Source organism: Uranotaenia lowii, chromosome 2 (assembly GCF_029784155.1).
Source record: "Uranotaenia lowii strain MFRU-FL chromosome 2, ASM2978415v1, whole genome shotgun sequence".
Taxonomy (NCBI): Eukaryota; Metazoa; Arthropoda; class Insecta; order Diptera; family Culicidae; genus Uranotaenia; species Uranotaenia lowii.
This window is the reverse complement of record NC_073692.1, coordinates 232,475,712-232,493,521: the sequence shown is the minus strand read 5'-3', so window position 1 is coordinate 232,493,521 and position 17,810 is coordinate 232,475,712.

The window sequence follows — 17,810 nt, the reverse complement described above, 5'->3', positions numbered from 1 at the left end:
AACTATCCCCCAGTGACTGTGCAATTACTCTCCTACCTTACTCTTCTGCTTCGGGCCCTTCGTCTTTGGTTCACCCCTTCTCACACCGTCGGTTGTCCCGTGTCTCCTCGTAGCTGTTGGAGGAGGCACACTCGTGGCTTAGGTGGGTTCGTGGCGCCGGACTTCGGCACGGCGGGTGGAGCTTACCAAGTGGCTACGGCGGGCAGCTAGGGTTCCTCGGAGGCACTTCTGGTAGGCCTTTGAAGGATTTTGGAGGAACACGAGCGGTAGAAGTCTCGAACTAAAACCTCGGGGGCCTGGTGAACAGTAGAGGGAAGCAAAATGGCGTCAGGTCGGGTATATAGGTATTCACGGGGATATAAGGCTACCTGGCCGGTTTTTCACGCACACTTGAACTAGGTTTTCACGGTGCGAACTGCTGTTTGGCTCACTGCGCCTTAACTATGCTTTTCGGAACAGCGTAAACGATGGTAGTATTAGCTAAGATAAAACGACTAGCCTTCAACCTTTCGTTCTCCGCGTTGCACCATGAAATGGCCATTTTGGATCAGCACAATGCCGCTCATACCCGACCGATGACCGCCCCTCCCTTCGTTGCTGACCCTTTCTCTTGCCTCTTGCTCCGTGATCCTTTCATCCTTACTGCGGCCCTGCTCCATTATAGCACGCTCATGCTGCCCTCTGTTGCATGCTAGCCCCTGCCTGTCAGTTTTATGCTGCTGGGCTGCGTCCGGGATATCTGAGGTCTAAAGGCTGGTCCATTTCACTCTCCACTGAATCACTAGCACTTCCTCGACATTTAACGTTACCGCGACGAATCTTAGTAATCTTGAACAGTAACTTTCACATGGTTACAACTTTAAGAAAAAAAAAAATATAAAAATCATTCGTCAGCTTTTCGGATGAATTTTCGAACTTTTTTTGTGATACCACCCATCATTTTCTGCACAGTACTGCTGCTAACCTCATTCGCCATCATGCTCCACCACTTTTCCATTTGAGCGGGTTTTTTCATGGTTCTGCCACATTTCTTCAGTTTGCCCTTAACTATTGCCCAATATTTCTCGATGGGACGAAAATCCGAACAGTTTGGTGGATTGATACTTTTTTCAACAAAATCGATCTTGTTCTCCTTATTCCACTTAACGACATCCCGGCTGTTGCCAGAACTTCACCGGACCTTTGTGGGACCGAATGAATGGCAAAACCCTCTTCTGGAGACATTCTTCTTTGTAAACATTTCCATTCAATGTGTCCCCAGTGATGAAAATCGTAGACTTCTTCCCACAACTACAGATCCCTTGCCAAATCATCATATTACGGGCAAATTTATCTGCAAAAACTAACTTGAATCTACCCGCAACATTCCTTTTACGCTTCGCAAGGTAAAATTCGTTACCGAGTATTTGTCCAAAATCCATTTTGACATAAGTTTCGTCATCCATCAAAATGCATCCGTTGTACTTCGTCAACACTTTCTCGTACAACTTCCTTGCCCTGGTTTTGGCAACCAGGTTTTGTTTCAGCTTCCTGTTGGGGTGTTTGCTTGCATGATCCGACCGCAAGCCTTCTCGCAATCAAACTCGTCGAGCTGTACTGTGGTTCGTCTTGAACTTTTTCGCCAAATCACGCAAGGAGATTCCAGGATTATTGTGAACTGATCGAATTACCTTTGCTCGCAGCTTCCGGTCATATTTTCCACTTTTACGCCTGGTTTGTTTTGCTCGGTCCACCGCTAGGGTCTCCCGGTAACGTTGCAGCACCGAATTTACAGTCGATTTTGTATATTTCAGGAATTTCGCGATCTTTATCCCTGACCACGTCGGTTTCTCTACGTGAGTGTGCAGAATTTTCTCTCGCGTTTCGCGTTCCATCGTCGATAACTTTTGACTGACTGCTTCAAACTTGATGAAATTTTCACCACTAAGGGCTGTCCCAACGGTAGATGCAAAACACGGTTTTCGACCACGCTAAAACATTTCGGCTGGCACCGGTGGCGTAAATTGCTGTTTTAGCACAGTTATCGATTTCGAAATTCCCAACAGTTATACGCCTTTGTTCCAAATTCATGCAAATTTGGAACAGGATTTCAAAATATACGACAGACCGATTTAGTTTACGGTGAGAAAATTTTAGCCAACAATGATTTCTTTCACACATGTTTGGGTAACATTGAGTGTGATAATAGTTTCTTTTTGAGATATTATTTGAATGTTTTTTTTTCGCTTCAACCACCCTATACGTAACATAAATTGAGAATAGATGTTAAAAAAAACCATATCAAGTATAAATAATAGATGTCACATTATTCTCGATTTAATATCATTAAATAAAAAGCTTTTCATCTGGGCTCGACGAATTAGTGAATCCAGTCAGCGTTCTAAAATTTGAAAAAAAAATAAACGAAAAGAAAATTTTAATACTTTTTCGATGAGATAAAATAAATGTTTATTGTTTGTTCTATAATTTTTGTTTTATTTGATATATTGAGAGATTTTTAGTTTCGTATGGATTGCTCGGAGTTTTTGTCAATATCAGCATATTTTTCTGTATCCATATATAAATTTACAAGTAGTGAAACAAGTTTTTGTCAAACAAAAATGTGGACAAATCAAAGGAAAATTTCCTTTGACTTTGGGATAAACATTTCTCATTCATTTCCTTTATCAATGTCAGCAATAACTTGAAAAAAAATATTGCTTTTCATTTCATTTTAACAAAACCTTATTCCATTGATTCAAAGCAATTTGATTGAATTAATTGAAGAATTGTTTCAATTGACCTTTTTTCCTCGTTGTGTAGTCATTTTTGCTTTTAAATTAATGAAATCTTTTTAGAATAGTTGAAATCAAGATCTTTTTTCATCCCTTTAAAATGTTCCTTACATGGAAAAATTGTAGCCAAAATATTTGTTCCAATATATCAATCGTTCGAGCGTGATATGAACTTCATAATAGGTACCATATTTTCAAAGCAATGGAAAACCCTCAAAAAATGTTTTTCTAAAATGTTGATTATGGGTTCAATTGATCCCTAGAGTTAAAAACGGTATATTCTTCTTCTGAATTGATCGTGATCATTGCTGATTACGAGATTACTAATTTTTATCTAATAACTAATATTTATCCAACAATTGTCTGTAGAAAAGGGCTAATATCATTAATTTTCTCTTAATCATAGAAAATAGCGCCTTTAAGTATGCAATGTCATTAGCGTTGCGACAAAGTTATAGAATTTTCTTCTTCTGTCAGTTATAAATTGTGAAGTGAGAACAAACATGACCAATATAGTCAATTGACACTCTATCTTGGGACTTTGTTTGATTTTTTTTCAGAGATTAGGGCTTCTTGAATAAAGGATCAAGTCTCCTTCAATAGAGGATCAAGTCTCCCCTAACTTCAAAAAAATATCGCATGTTTTTACTTCCACGGAAATGCTTCTAGTTCATCTACAGGTTCAAGTATCGTTCTAATTTAAAAGGTATGGTGAAAATAAGAAAAGTGGATCAAGTATCCCCACTCTCCCCTAAGGAGCAAGTTTAAAAAGAATTTGAAAATAGGTTATTTTTAATCTTTTCAATGTATTTGTAGTGTGAGCTGGTAATTTCTTAGTTTTAATAAAAAAGTTTTAAACTTAAAAAAAAGAAAGTTGTTGTGTTTGGTTATTTAACATATGGTTATATTACATTGATTGATTATTCATGATGGAGTATGAAGTTGAAACTGTATCGTTTTCTTACCCCTGAATTTATGCGGTTCCATATTTTTCATTCGAATTTAAAATTGAACTAAACATTATCCTCTTGAAATATACAAAAATCACTATTTAAACATCATCATAGGTAAATAGAGTTGAATTTGACATAAGTATTTCGAACATTGTCCCGATTTAGCCTTTTAAGTGAAAGATAAGTATTGAATCCTTTCCATTACACAACACAGTGTCCACAATACATTGCGCGCGACATATTGATCTTACCTTCATATTTTGTCTGCTTTGTGTCAATGGGAAAATATTTTTTCCACCCTTATCTCAACAAAACACCAGCACCAGGCCACAACAGGAAGGAGCACCAGGAAAAAAAGAGTAACACTAGCGAGGATCTAGATTAGCGACCCAAGTTGTTGATTGTGCTTTTCATGGCTGCCACAATCTGTATTTAGTTGGAAGTTCTTGTTCGGAATAGCTTTATTTTCCCGCCGAAATATCGCACTTTATGTTTTTGTTTGAATGGACCCTTCCTTCTTCTGTGAAACCACTTCATTCGAAGAGATCGAATTTTATGACGGCATGAACCCTCATTGTATCGATTTTGCCTTTCGGAATGTGGTTAAAAATATATTGTTCTTGATTTATTTTGATCATTCACTACCAGTGAGCTGTTTGACCTTGTTTTTGATAAAGGTCTTAGGAATAAACCTAAATGACGTTATTATAAATAAGCTTTTCTTAGAAATCAATAATTGGCATTATAAAATAGATCCCTTCTAGTGAACACCTTAGCGCAATCATCAAATTAACGACAGAATGAGTCGGAATTTCTGCAAAATCAGAGCAGCGACTAAACAAATCGCTTTCGAATCCGGAATCTTGGAAAGTAAATTGATTATACGGCTGTTCCGGATAATCACTGCTAACGGTTAGGCTTTCTGGCCCGGAGGCTGCAGAATAATGTTCCTTCCAGTTCAGTTGGAAAACTCATTCTAAGCAGAGAGCCTATTTTCGAAAGCTCTCGAGAAGGATTAGAGGCAGTGAATTATGTGCTTCAAATTGCCACGCTCAACGCTTAATGTCACCGCAAGAAGTCTCGTGCTACCCGGATCCGGAAAGACTCCTAGTTTCCGCACTCTCTCTTTAACGGAATGTGAAGAATAGCACGACTAATTCACCCGTTCTCGCTTCTGGTTACCGTACCGTACCACTGCCGTGATATGACGAAGTGACGTATATCCATTTTTTTCGATTTTGACTTTTTGACGATATTGTGTGCGTTTTCCTATGAGCTATCAAATGCTTTCAACAAATCTAGAAAATATCAAACAGTTTTTGAGAAAATCGATAAAAACGAATCGCTAAAAGTGCGATTTATACGCCGAAGTGACGTATATCCATGCGTTTTTGAAAGTGATACAGAACAATTTCAATAACCCGTATAATTTACAGGCGACATTCCTCAGATTTGAAAAAAATCATATTTTAACATGACAATCAGTATAGAATAAAATAAAAAAGCCACCCCCCCTCCCCCCTCCCTCTCCCTTTCCTCAGAATATAGGGTTCTCAAACAAAGAAGTTGAATGCAAACGTCGACATCTACATAATTTAAAAAAAATTCGAGAAATTATTTAACATTTGTAGAACAAAACTTATTCTTTATTAATTTTGCATTGTTTTTGTTACAAAGAAATTTGTTTGTGTGGTCATTTGTTTGTGGTAAGTTTGTTTGTCAAGCAACAATATTTTTTTTTTTAAAGCTGTGCACTCGAATTTTATCAACGAGAAGAATTCTGGTTTAAAAAATGAGATAATGTTTAAAAAATTCAAATATTTTTTAAGTAAGAAAATCATAAAAAAACAATAGTTATAAATTAGAATTCTTCCAGAAACTTTTTTTCCTCGAGCTTTTCCCAAAAATCTTTCTTATTATCTGGCATTAGTGGACAAAATTTCTATAAAATCGTTTTTTTTCTTTCAACCTCTATTCCTCTTTTTTCATTTCTGAAGTGAAGCGAAGATTGAAGGTCAAAGTACGGGCGCGATACTTCCTTAAGTTGTTTCACCGTAAATAATGAAAATCGCTTCCAATCTCCTTTAAAGCACGATTTATAATCAAACGAAAACGATCCTCTGACGAATCTCACCTCTTTGATTTCGGCCAATTTTGGTCGCAGAGCACCTTTCTTAAAAACGGATTGCTTAAATTTAACGCTGCTTGTGAAAAAATCTCCATAGCTCATGGGAACTACTACAACTTCTGACGCTGTTTCCACGCATCTTATAAAATCTTGATATGTATGTATTTCGCCATGATTGAAACTTTTCGTACGTTTTTCGACAGCTGCGTGAAATGAATCAGCGGACATGAAAGTATGCCTTGTTTCCAAATATTTGAATGTAATTGTTTTTGAAGGAATCATTTTGGAGTTTACCAGCAACGTCATGTGTATCTTCAGGTCCCAGTTCTTGTTTTGTCCTGAACAATTGTCCATCCAATAGAGGATTGATTCAGGACAGTCCAAGAGCATCAAGTGCTTTGTAAAAGTGCTGAATATATCAGTAGCTTTTCTGCCACTTATTGTTTCGTTTCATAACGCGGCGTAAATTGATCCGTGGTTCCACCCAATGGAGCAAACGTTTCATTCATTGCAACTATTCTTTTGCAAAAAATAGCTTCTTTGAATCCTTCCATCCTTGGCAATCGGATTGATATTTTTTTATGAAATTTTCACACGATCTAGGTCAACTATCCAACTAACGCTCTATGAAATTTGAAGTCTTTACAATTACTGGAAACAAAGATACAGCTATTCCCGTTAAAAAGGGAAATTTGAAATAGTTTCACTAAATGTGCTGTATCTTTGACAATTTTCATAAAAAACTCTTGAAATTTGGTCCAATGAACCTCATTTTCTACCCGGCACCATTTTTGATCACGTTCATTGATTTTGACGAAACTTGGCCTGGTACTAGATCAAACATTTTTACATCTTTGGACCAAATTTCAAGATTTTCCAATGAAAATTGTCAAAGATACAGCATATTTAATGAAGCAATTCCAAATTTCCATTTTTTTACGGGAATAGCTGTATCTTTGTTTCCAGTCATTGTAAAGACTTCAAATTTCGTAAAGCGTTAATTAGATAGTTGTGTGAAAATTTCATGAAAAAATATCAACCGAGAGAGAAATGGCAGCTTGTCAAAGTTGGAAGTGGGTACACCGCTTCGCGCAAATTCATTCTTTTTTTAACGCAACTGTATGTCAATTTTCATCTAAATCCAATGTGAAACACTATGAGTCATCTACAAATCTGACATTTTCCTTCATTCCTGGTAATAATTAGCACCCACTTATACCGAATTTCAGTTCTCTAGGTCTTATCTTAACGCTAAAACTAGGGCTGAGAGGGCAATTGAGGTCAAATAAAAAAAACTCACAAACGAACAAACGGAAATTGTTTTTTATGTACAAAGAAATACATACCTTGAGAAGTTTCTCCGATAGCATCACTAAAATTTTCTTCCTCACTCGAATACAATTTAAGAAGATCCAACGCACTGACCATTTTAACTAACAACGAAATTTGTTCCAACTGCACGAAAAGACTAAGGATAAACGTCACTCCGACGGAGAATCGTCTAATCAAAACAAACGTTTATACGCCGAACTGACGCATATCCATTTGAAGTAATTATACGAATTTTACGCCAAATAAAGAGTTGTGTTTCAAAAGGCTGCATTTGTCATCTATCTATGCATAAATTGTACAGATCACAATTTATGAAAAGTCTCAGATTAACGAATAATGAGGAAAAAGATAAAATCGCTTTTATTCGCTTAAAACGAAAATGGTTTATACGTCACTTCGGCGTAACACGGCAGACCAGTCGAAGGTTCATTTTCCCATTCGAAACTGGGACAAGTGTTTCATTATTCACTGCCGACACAAAACAGAACCGATCTATGTATGTAGATATACCTACCACCATATCATATCGAACATAAGAACGAACACTTGTCTAATCGTTCAGCCGTCAGCTGCTGCTCTGCTCTGGCCTATTCAAGAATACAAATGAGTTGGTTTGCGGCCTGAAAATCACGATAATGAAGCGATATGTTGAACGTTGATTCCGGATTTGTGGATGCAGTTAGTTATACAGAAGAAAGCACTGCCCCAGAGATCATTGACTTTTAACTTTTTATGAACCACAAGTATAACGGAGATTTGAAATTTGATTTTTCTATAAATATATCACTAGACATTAACCTTATCCATTCATGAAAAGCTACTTTAAGCAGCAAGTTCAACCCCAGAAGGTTTGGTTAGAAAATGGTGTCGTTTAATTCAATATTCAGAAAACATATGTTGGAGTTAAGCTTTTAAAGCTCCCTAAAGAAACTATAACAATACTATTTAACCTACATAAAAAACCTTTGAAAAAGAAAATCGAAGAAGTTTCTAGAATTAAAATACTAATGAGCTGTTTAAACATTGTTTTGAACAACGCAGAAATAAGACAAGAACGCCAATCACCAGTAGAAATCTTACCCGAATTCACAATAACGGTTCCTGATATACGTAGAAAGATTTTGGAGCTCGACAAATCAAAGAGTTGTGGTCCTGATGGAATACCTAACTCATTCTTGAAAAAATGTGTTAGTGGAATCGAAGAGCCCTTACACTTCCTCTTCACTTCATCGATTCGAACCGGATTATTCCCAAAGTTTTGGAAAATCTCGCATGTTATACCGATCCACAAGAACGGTTCCAGGCTCACCGTAGAAAACTATCGTGGTGTTGCAATTCTCTCGGCAATACCCAAACTTTTTGAGAGTATTGTATACGATAAGATATACCCGTGGAATGAAACAAAGATTTCGGACGTTCAACATGGTTTTCTCAAGAAACGCTCAACCATAACGAATCTAACAGAGTTTGTATCAAGAACCTCGCAGTGGATGATGCAAGGTTTTCAAGTTGACGCAATATACACTGACATGTCCAAAGCCTTTGACGTAATCAATATAAACGCTCTACTGTCGGTATTATGCAAGAATGGAATAACCGGATCCTGTCTTCAATGGATTCGTTCGTACTTGAGCGAAAGAACGCAATATGTCAAACTGGAGAACGTGAGATCTAGTAGTTTCTCGGTCAACAGTGGTGTTCCACAAGGGAGTCACTTGGGACCCCTTCTTTTCATCACTGTTATGAACGAATTTCCTGAAGTGCTGACTGATGTGTTTGTGCTGGTTTATGCCGATGATTTGAAAATGTTTTTGCCTATTCGTCACCCAAAGGATTGCCTGACTCTGCAAAACGCTTTGCACAGATTCACAGAGTGTTGCAGTAGATTCGGCCTAAAGATCAATTCCTCGAAATGCAACGTGATAACATTTTCCCGGAAAATAAGCAATATCACTTATGAATACCGCTTAGAAAACGATTTCATCATTTCTCGGCAAAGCTCAGTAAAAGACTTAGGAATGGAGTTGGACGCGGAGTTAACTTTTTCAAAACACATCGAAAAAGTTGTAGCAAAAGCCAATTCTATGTTCGGAATGGTTAGTAGAATCTGTCACGAGCTGGATAATCCCTACACGATTGTTTCTATCTACACTGGATTAGTTAGGACCGTCATTGAATATGCCGGCATTGTGTGGCGACCGTACTACAACATACACAACAACAGACTAGAGAGAGTTCAGAAGAAGTTCTTGAAATACGCTTTGAGAAACCTTGGTTGACAAGCGGAAATGCCGGAGTATCGAGTCTTGTGCATGCTGGTAGGTTTGGATACGCTGGAAACCCAAAGAAAATCGATCGACGCACTGTTTCTAAAGGATTTAGTCTGTGGAAGACATTATTCGCCATATTTATTATCTCTTATATCTCCGTACGAAGGTCGTAGCAGTTTACGAAGCGTAAGGCCGTTTCAAATAGCTAATCGGATCCAGAATTACGCTCGAAACGAACCGATGTACCGAATGATGGCATTTTACAACGCAAACGTCGATATTATTCAACTAAGCATGACCAGAGAACAAATTAAAAGTAGAATTGTGCAGTGCTCTTTTACAAATTAACAATTAGTGTAGTTATTAAGTGTGATTATATTATAGAATAAGATAAAGGGCAGAAGCCTAGGATCTAATCAATAAAAAAAAATAAAAAAAACATCTTTAAATATCGTTAAACGGAGCATCATGCAACAGCAGTGTTAGATGCAACATTTGTACTCCGTAGCACTTATTATAATGTAATAAAATAATCATTCAACGATAACAATATAACAATATGACATAGTTTTTCGCATCTTGAATTAGTTTTTTAAAGTTTTTTTTATTTTTATAAAAAATTTGAAAAATTCGAGCAATAAATGTACAAATTTTAACATTTTTTGATGCCGTAAAAAACTTTACCCAGTATGGCGGATTGGCTTGATAATATTACCTGCAAACTTATCACTAGTTTCCTAATGCTATACCAACACTGTTGGTTTAAAAATGTTTTTCGAACAATCACTCAATTTTTTTAAATAAATATTTTTATAATTCAGTTAGGTGTCTGGGATAAAATGCAACAAAATGCAAATCAAAGAAACACCTTGTAAATCTTTAACCCCTAAATGTATGCAGCATCATTATTTTGAGAAAAAAAGTGAAAATTAGTTTTTACAGACCAAAAAATTACTGCAATTGATGTTTTTATGCGTAATGGTCTTTAAAGCATCGCAAATATTTTAAGAACTATAAATTTTCATACGTGTTCATAAGATTTTTCATTAAAAACAAAGTTTGTTGCAAATTACCCTATTTTGTGGGCTTAAATGCATCAAAAGCATATCAAAGATTCACCTTTCAAATTTCGTTTCCATATGCTGGAATATTATTGTTTTGCACCACACGTTTGTTAATTTCAAATTTCATCCATCCAAACATTAGTGTTTATGATTTCAGCTAGTAGTATTTTATAGTAATTTTTACCCCTTAATGTATGCAGCACTATTATGCTCCTTTGAAAACAGAAAAATGTAAAATTTAATTCGAACAAAACCAAAAATTCTGCTATTGGTGCTTTATGCGTTATGACATAAAAAATATAGGTACCGCAAAACGGGGTAACATTGATCACCGGGGTAGCTTTGATCAACTTAAATTGTTTCGACATAGGGTAAAATACCTAGATTTCGACAGTTTTTGCATGTTTCGTCAAAAAACCATGTAAATAAATTAATTGATTAGAGTTTTTCATTTCAAATATGATTGGTTCTATGAATTAGACTTTTTATTTCATTCTCTATTTTTTCTTATTGACCAAAAGTTAATAAAAAACGTTTTAATTATATATTTTTACTGAAATCTCTAGATGATCTAGTTTTCGACATTTAATTTTAGTTTTCGACACAAAAAGTATTAGTTTACGACAATCATATTTTCACTTCCTTTGTTAGCTCAGGAATATGAATATTTGCATATTGAAATTGCTTGTTGTCGGATTCGTCGCTCGAAGACATTCCACAAATCTATATAACACTCCAAATTTATATAACACTCCGAATTTCCTATCATTTCCTTCCTTTCATTTTTTCACTGACTCTCACTCTTTCTCTCAATCCCTTTCCAATACTGAGCACGCTTAATGAAAAATAGCTTTAAAGTTTAACTTTTAATGCACACTGAGAATAATAGATACTTTTATGTTTATATATTTTAAAGCTTATTTTATTAGTCTAATTAACAAGTAACAAACAATAAATGAAATGAAACATTAAATGAAGCACAACTCCAAAGTGTAGTTTTGAATGAACACTGAGAAAAATAGAATATTTATTTCACTCGTTTCAAAGTTATGTTTTATTAGTTTTATTACCAAGTTCATCTGTACCCAACACTTGTCTACTTCACGGCGTTTTTAACATCATGGAAACAGTATAAACATACACAGGAAAATGGCTGTCGAAAAATAGATTTCTAGGTGAATTTTCAGCGCTAGTTTTCGACAACTCAAATACAGTTGAAATTTCATAAAATGTTAGCAAAAATATAAAATAAATTACCGAAAAGATGGATATTTCAGAACTTTATCCATCCATTGATTCCTTTTATGTTGCTTTTAATCTAATGAAAGGGGAGTTTTTTCGTGATACAAAATCATTCTTATTTGGCCGATGACATTGAATTTCACAGGTGATTTAGAATGTTAGTTTTAAATTAATAATTTACTACAATTTATGAACTGGAAGAGCAAAAATAGAAAAAATATGAACATAGATTGCTTGAGCAACCCAATAGAAAGATAAACCTTTAATTAAAATTCTGTCGAAAACTAGCTTCTGCCGAAATCTAGAGTATCTACTAGAGTGCCCCAAATAACCCGACTTTTGAAAAAGTTATGCGCTGCAGGCTAAAATTGTTTCTAGGCCTAGTACAAGATCTCATGCCAAATTTGGGCGAGATCGGATCACGGGAAGGGGTCGCTCAACGAGCTTGAAGTTTGTATGGGATTTTGAGACATTTTGTTCGGGAGAAACATGAAAAACCAGTTTTTCAACAATAACTTTGATTCCTGTTGACCGATTTTTTTTCAAAAGCGAGTTTTCTTAAAGCCTAAATTATGAAAAATATTTCATCCGAAGACTTCATTTCGATAAGAGTTAAGACAAGAAAGTTAATAGGCTTCAAAAATTGGATAACTTTTTTAACGGTGTATTCACCACTGTTGATGAGGCGTCAATATGTTCGACCGCCTGGACTCATTAACAGTGATGAATACCATCCTTAAAAAAGTTAGCCCATTTTTGAAGCCTAATAACTTTCTTATCTTAACTCTTATCGAAATGAGTCTTCGGATTAAATATTTTTCATAATTTAGGCTTTAAGAAAAATCGTTTTTGAAAGAAATCGGCCGACGGGGACCAAAGTTATTGATAAAAAACTGGATTTTCATGTTTCTCCCGAACAAAATGTCACAAAATCCCATACAAACTTCAGGCTCGTTGAGCGACCCCTTCCCGTGATCCGATCTGGCCCAAATTTGACATGCGATCTTGTACTAGGACTAGGATCAATTTTAGCCTGCAGCGCATAACATTTCACAGGTTTTGAATTTCCCATACAAATTTGGGGCAGTCTAGTATCTACACTAATGTTTAAAAAATTTAGCTCCTTAATTTATGCAGCATCATTGTCCATCTTTCGGTTTTAATAGTTGTTCGGCCTTAACACACGAACTGCCTTAGTTTACCAATAAATAGCATTTGTAAATATTACGAACGTGCCCAAGTAACATTTTAAACTCTGATTGGTTTTATAAAAAAAATAAGTTGTTGTATAAGGGATTTATAAACTATTATTTGCTATGTAACGTAATTTATCAAGATAACTATATAAACGCTCTTCAAGATAGCTTAAAAACCACTATAAAGTCTTATTATAGAACTGCTGTCAAATTTAGTTTTGGTTTTATAACCAATAATTTTTTTGGTTCAGTAGAGCACTACAAAGTAATTATAAAACCTCTCTAGAAAACCAAAACAAGAAGTTCTGAAAAGCACCAAATATTCCTTCAAAATGCCCCTATACAACTGTTATGTAATAGTGACAACGGTGACAACCATTTTTTCCGAAAAATAATTACATGAAGACACCAACGAAGAATGACATTTCAAATGTAATGTAAACAAAAACAAGTGCAACGAAGATGCAGATTTCCTCTATCTGATAGCACGCAGCAAGAAGTGGACCTGGAAGACAGAAATCAATTGCAGAAAATCGACATCTGCGTTTAATATAATCCGTCAAGATGAGCCTGCAAAACTCCTCCAACAACCTAATCGAGGGGCCGAGATTTGAAACAAGAAATTGAACAATTCTTGTTCAATTTGTCGCAAACTGGATGCTCGAATCTGAAAACAGTTTATTTTTAGCTGCCTCGATCGGCTAAGCTCTTCAGAAAACCAGCTAGGAACTTCTTGACGAATCTTCGAACATATTCCTCAGCTAATATGCAGATTGAAATAAAAATCATCCAGCAAAACCAAATCAAAATAAAATAATAATTCGAGATGAGATAGAAGAGATGAATACTATTGAAACAAATTATTTTCTAGTTTCATCACTAACTGAATACCATTAGATTTTTATTATAATCAAATTACATCACACAACACTTTAAAAAACTGCACAAAAACACAAATTTTTCAATTGGTCATCCGGATCAGGTTTCGTTTTAGTTCCTATCCAGGTTGCATCCGTTCGTAGTCTCCTTCCTCCAACATACATGCGAGTTGTTTTCCTGGAATCATTTCTGGAGAACCTATGAATAAGAAATATTAAGTTGTTGTGACTACTTACTTACTTACTTAATGATCCCGCGCCGATCCTCCGGTGCATAGGGCCGTGGTAAAAGACCTCCACTGCTGACGATCCGGAGCCAGCGTCTTCACTTGGTCCCAGTCAAGATTCTCGTCGACAATTCGGATTTCAGCGGCTAGGCCTTGCCGCCACGAGTTTCTGGGTCTGCCTCTTCTTCGATGACCTTCTGGATTCCAATCTAGCGCCTCTCTGCAAATCTCGTTTTCATCTCTTCGCAGCGTGTGCCCAATCCATCTCCACTTACGTTCCCGAATCTCGATTTCTAGCGCCTTTTGATGACACCGGCGATGTAGCTCCTCATTCGAGATCCAGTTGCCAGGCCACCAAGCGCGGATGATATTCCGCAGGCAGCGGTTTACAAATACTTGCAGTTTTCGCGTCGTTACCGCATATGTGCACCAAGATTCGCACCCGTACAGCAATACGGATTTGACGTTTGAGTTGAAGATTCGGATTTTCGTTCTTAGAGAGATCTGGCGTGACCGCCAGATGTTTCGGAGACTCGCAAACGCAAATCGGGCCTTTCTGATCCGGGTTTCGATGTCTTTTCTGGTACCACCATCAGGCGTTATCTGGCTACCAAGATACTGGAAGCACTCCACTTTCTCAATTTGTTGCCCAGCTACCATGAAACTGGAGGGATTTTCTGTGTTGATCTCCATCGACTTGGCCTTTCCGACATTGACTTTGAGACCTGCTGCCTTGGAACTTTCGGTGAGGTCGTCGAGTTTGCTCTGCATATCTGGTTGTGTTTGGGCGAGCAAAACAATATCGTCAGCCAGGTCAAGGTCGTTCAGTTGCTCCATTGTTGAAGGATTACACGGCAATCCTCGGTTCGGTGCACAGTCAATCGATCCAATCAGAATCTCATCCATTACGATAAGAAAAAGTAGCGGGGATAGAATACATCCTTGTCTCACTCCAGCAGTTACCGGGATTGGTTCGGATAAGACACCGTCGTGCAAGACCTTGTACGAAAATGCCTCGTATTGTGCTGCGATGAGATGGACTAGTTTCTCTGGGACCCCTCGTCGCCTTAGAGCCGCCCAGATGTTTTCATGGTTAAGTCGGTCGAATGCTTTTTCGAAATCAACGAACACCAGCAGAAGAGAGTCCTGGAATTCGTTGATTTGTTCCAGTATGATTCTTAGTGTTGTGATGTGGTCCACACATGATCGTCCGGATCGGAATTCAGCTTGTTGCCGTCGGAGTGTAGCGTCGATTTTCTCCTGGATCCTGTTCAGGATCACCTTGCAGAGTACTTTGAGGGTTGTACAGATCAACGTTATGCCTCGCCAGTTACCACACTCTGTCAGGTCTCCTTTCTTCGGGACCTTAACGAGGATACCCTGCATCCAGTCGGCCGGGAATGTTGCAGTATCCCAGATGTCAGCGAAAAGACGGTGCAACATTTGTGCTGATAGGGCAGGGTCGGCTTTCAGCATTTCAGCAGGGATGCAATCGATCCCAGGTGCTTTGTTGGATTTCATGTTTTTGATTGCCGCTTCTATTTCAGCCAGCGAGGGCGCTTCCGAGTTGACGCCATTTATGCGACTCACTGTTGGCGCTTCGAGCGGCGGGTTCTGTTGGCCATCGCTATTCGTGACTCGGAAGAGTTGTTCGAAGTGCTCAGTCCATCGTTTGAGCTGATCTGTTCGATCGGTCAATAACTGACCTGCTCGGTCTTTCAGCGGCATTCTTGCATTAGTCCTTGCACCACTGAGGCGGCGAGAAATGTCATATAGTAATCGGATATCTCCATTGGCGGCGACTCTTTCTCCCTCTTCGGCTAGGGAGTTTGTCCAGGCTCTCTTGTCTCGTCTACAAGCTCGTTTAACTGCCTTTTCCAGCTCCGCATATCTTAAGCGGGCGGCTGCTTTGGCTGACCCGGTACATGCCTGCTCAATTCCGTCTTTCGCCTTTCTCCGATCATCGATCATCCTCCAGGTTTCATCCGACATCCATTCACTTCGTCTTCCACAAACTTTACCGAGAGTACCATGGCTCGTCGTGATAAAGGCATTCTTGATTCCACACCACTGTTCTTCGACTGTTCCGTCTGTCGGCAGCTCTGAGGCTCGGGATTCTAGCTGTTCAACGTATGCCCTTTTCACCTCTGGATTCTCCAACCGGCGGACGTCGTATCGACACCCGACTTTCTCCTCGCGCCGTTGGACACGCGCAACTCTCCGTCGTATCTCGCCAAGGACGAGGTGATGGTCAGATGCAATGTCTGCGCTTCGTTTGTTGCGGACATCAAGAAGGCTCCTTCTCCATTTTCGGCTGATGCAGATGTGGTCAATTTGATTTTCTGTTCGGCCATCTCGGGATACCCAAGTGACCTTTTGTGCTGGTCGATGGGGGAAGAGCGATCCACCGATCACCATGTTGTTGTTGCCACAAAATTCTACAAACAGCTCTCCGTTTTCGCTCATCTGTCCTAGGCTATGGCGCCCCATGATGCGCTCAAGGTCCTGATTATCGGAGCCAATCTTTGCGTTGAAGTCGCCAAAATGGATTTGAATGTCACCCTTCGGAATTTTCTCAACCACGCTGTTCAGTTGACTGTAAAACTGCTCTTTCTCCTGCAAGTCGGCAACGTCAGTTGGCGCATAACACTGGACCATTGTAAGGTTTCTAACCCGTGTTCTGAATCTGGCTACGATTATTCTTTCGTTTATCGGTTCCCATCTAATGAGGGCCGCGTAGGCCTGCGGGCTTAACAGGAAACCAACTCCTCGTTCCCGAGTAGCATGTTCTCCTCGTATGCCAGAGTAAAGCAAGACTTGCCCGGATTGTGTCTTGTGTTCTCCAGTATTAGGCCTACGGACTTCGCTCAGTCCCAGAATTTCAAGCTTGAGGCGGCTAGCCTCTCTAGCAAGTTGTTCCAGTTTGCCTTGTTGGGCAAGGGTTAAAACACGTAGCGCTGCCACGTAGCGCTGCCATTTCAAAGAAAATTCTATGAAAAGGCAGCGTTCTTTGTAGGATGGCGTTTATGTGTACTAAATTACGTCGTTTGTTTTGATTCAAATTAAATTGAATTGATGATCTCATGCTAATCGTGTAATAGCGAAAAATTCGACCATTTTGTCAAATTTAAAAAAGTGAGCACACATGCGAGCGGTTTAAGAATTTTTCAAAATATATATTAAAAAGTTTGTGGATAAAAGTTTGTGGAAAAAAGTTTGGACAGGTAAGTAAAAAATTTGAAAAGGGGATGAGGGGATTCGGGAAATAGCGGAAATAGAGAATTCTTTCGAAAATGAGTTGAATTTTGGCTGAAATAATTTGAAATTTATTATCAACTTCAACGTAGCCTGTTAGTTACAATTAACTTTATAGTTGTTGTGACTAATATATAATATATAATTTATAAAGTTAGAAGCAGCGAATATTTTTCGTAGCATTTTTACACCGGTTCCGACCGACCGCCTTCCGCGAACCAGGGAAGGATCTTGAATACGAACAATGCTGCTGAATCCGTCTAGGTCTACCTGAATAAAATTTCGTCAGTATTTTTCGGCGCACGGAAAACGAAAACGCGTTATTAAATTTAGATTTATGAGGAAATCGCGAGACGCAAACGGAATTTCTTTTGTTTTGATTCATGCTGTGGTGACGTTTGCGGATGCGAAATGCACTGAGTCAAGTCAGTTTCAAGTTTTGAAGACTAAAACACTAGAAAAGATCCGTGACGAGATCGTTTGGTTCTATA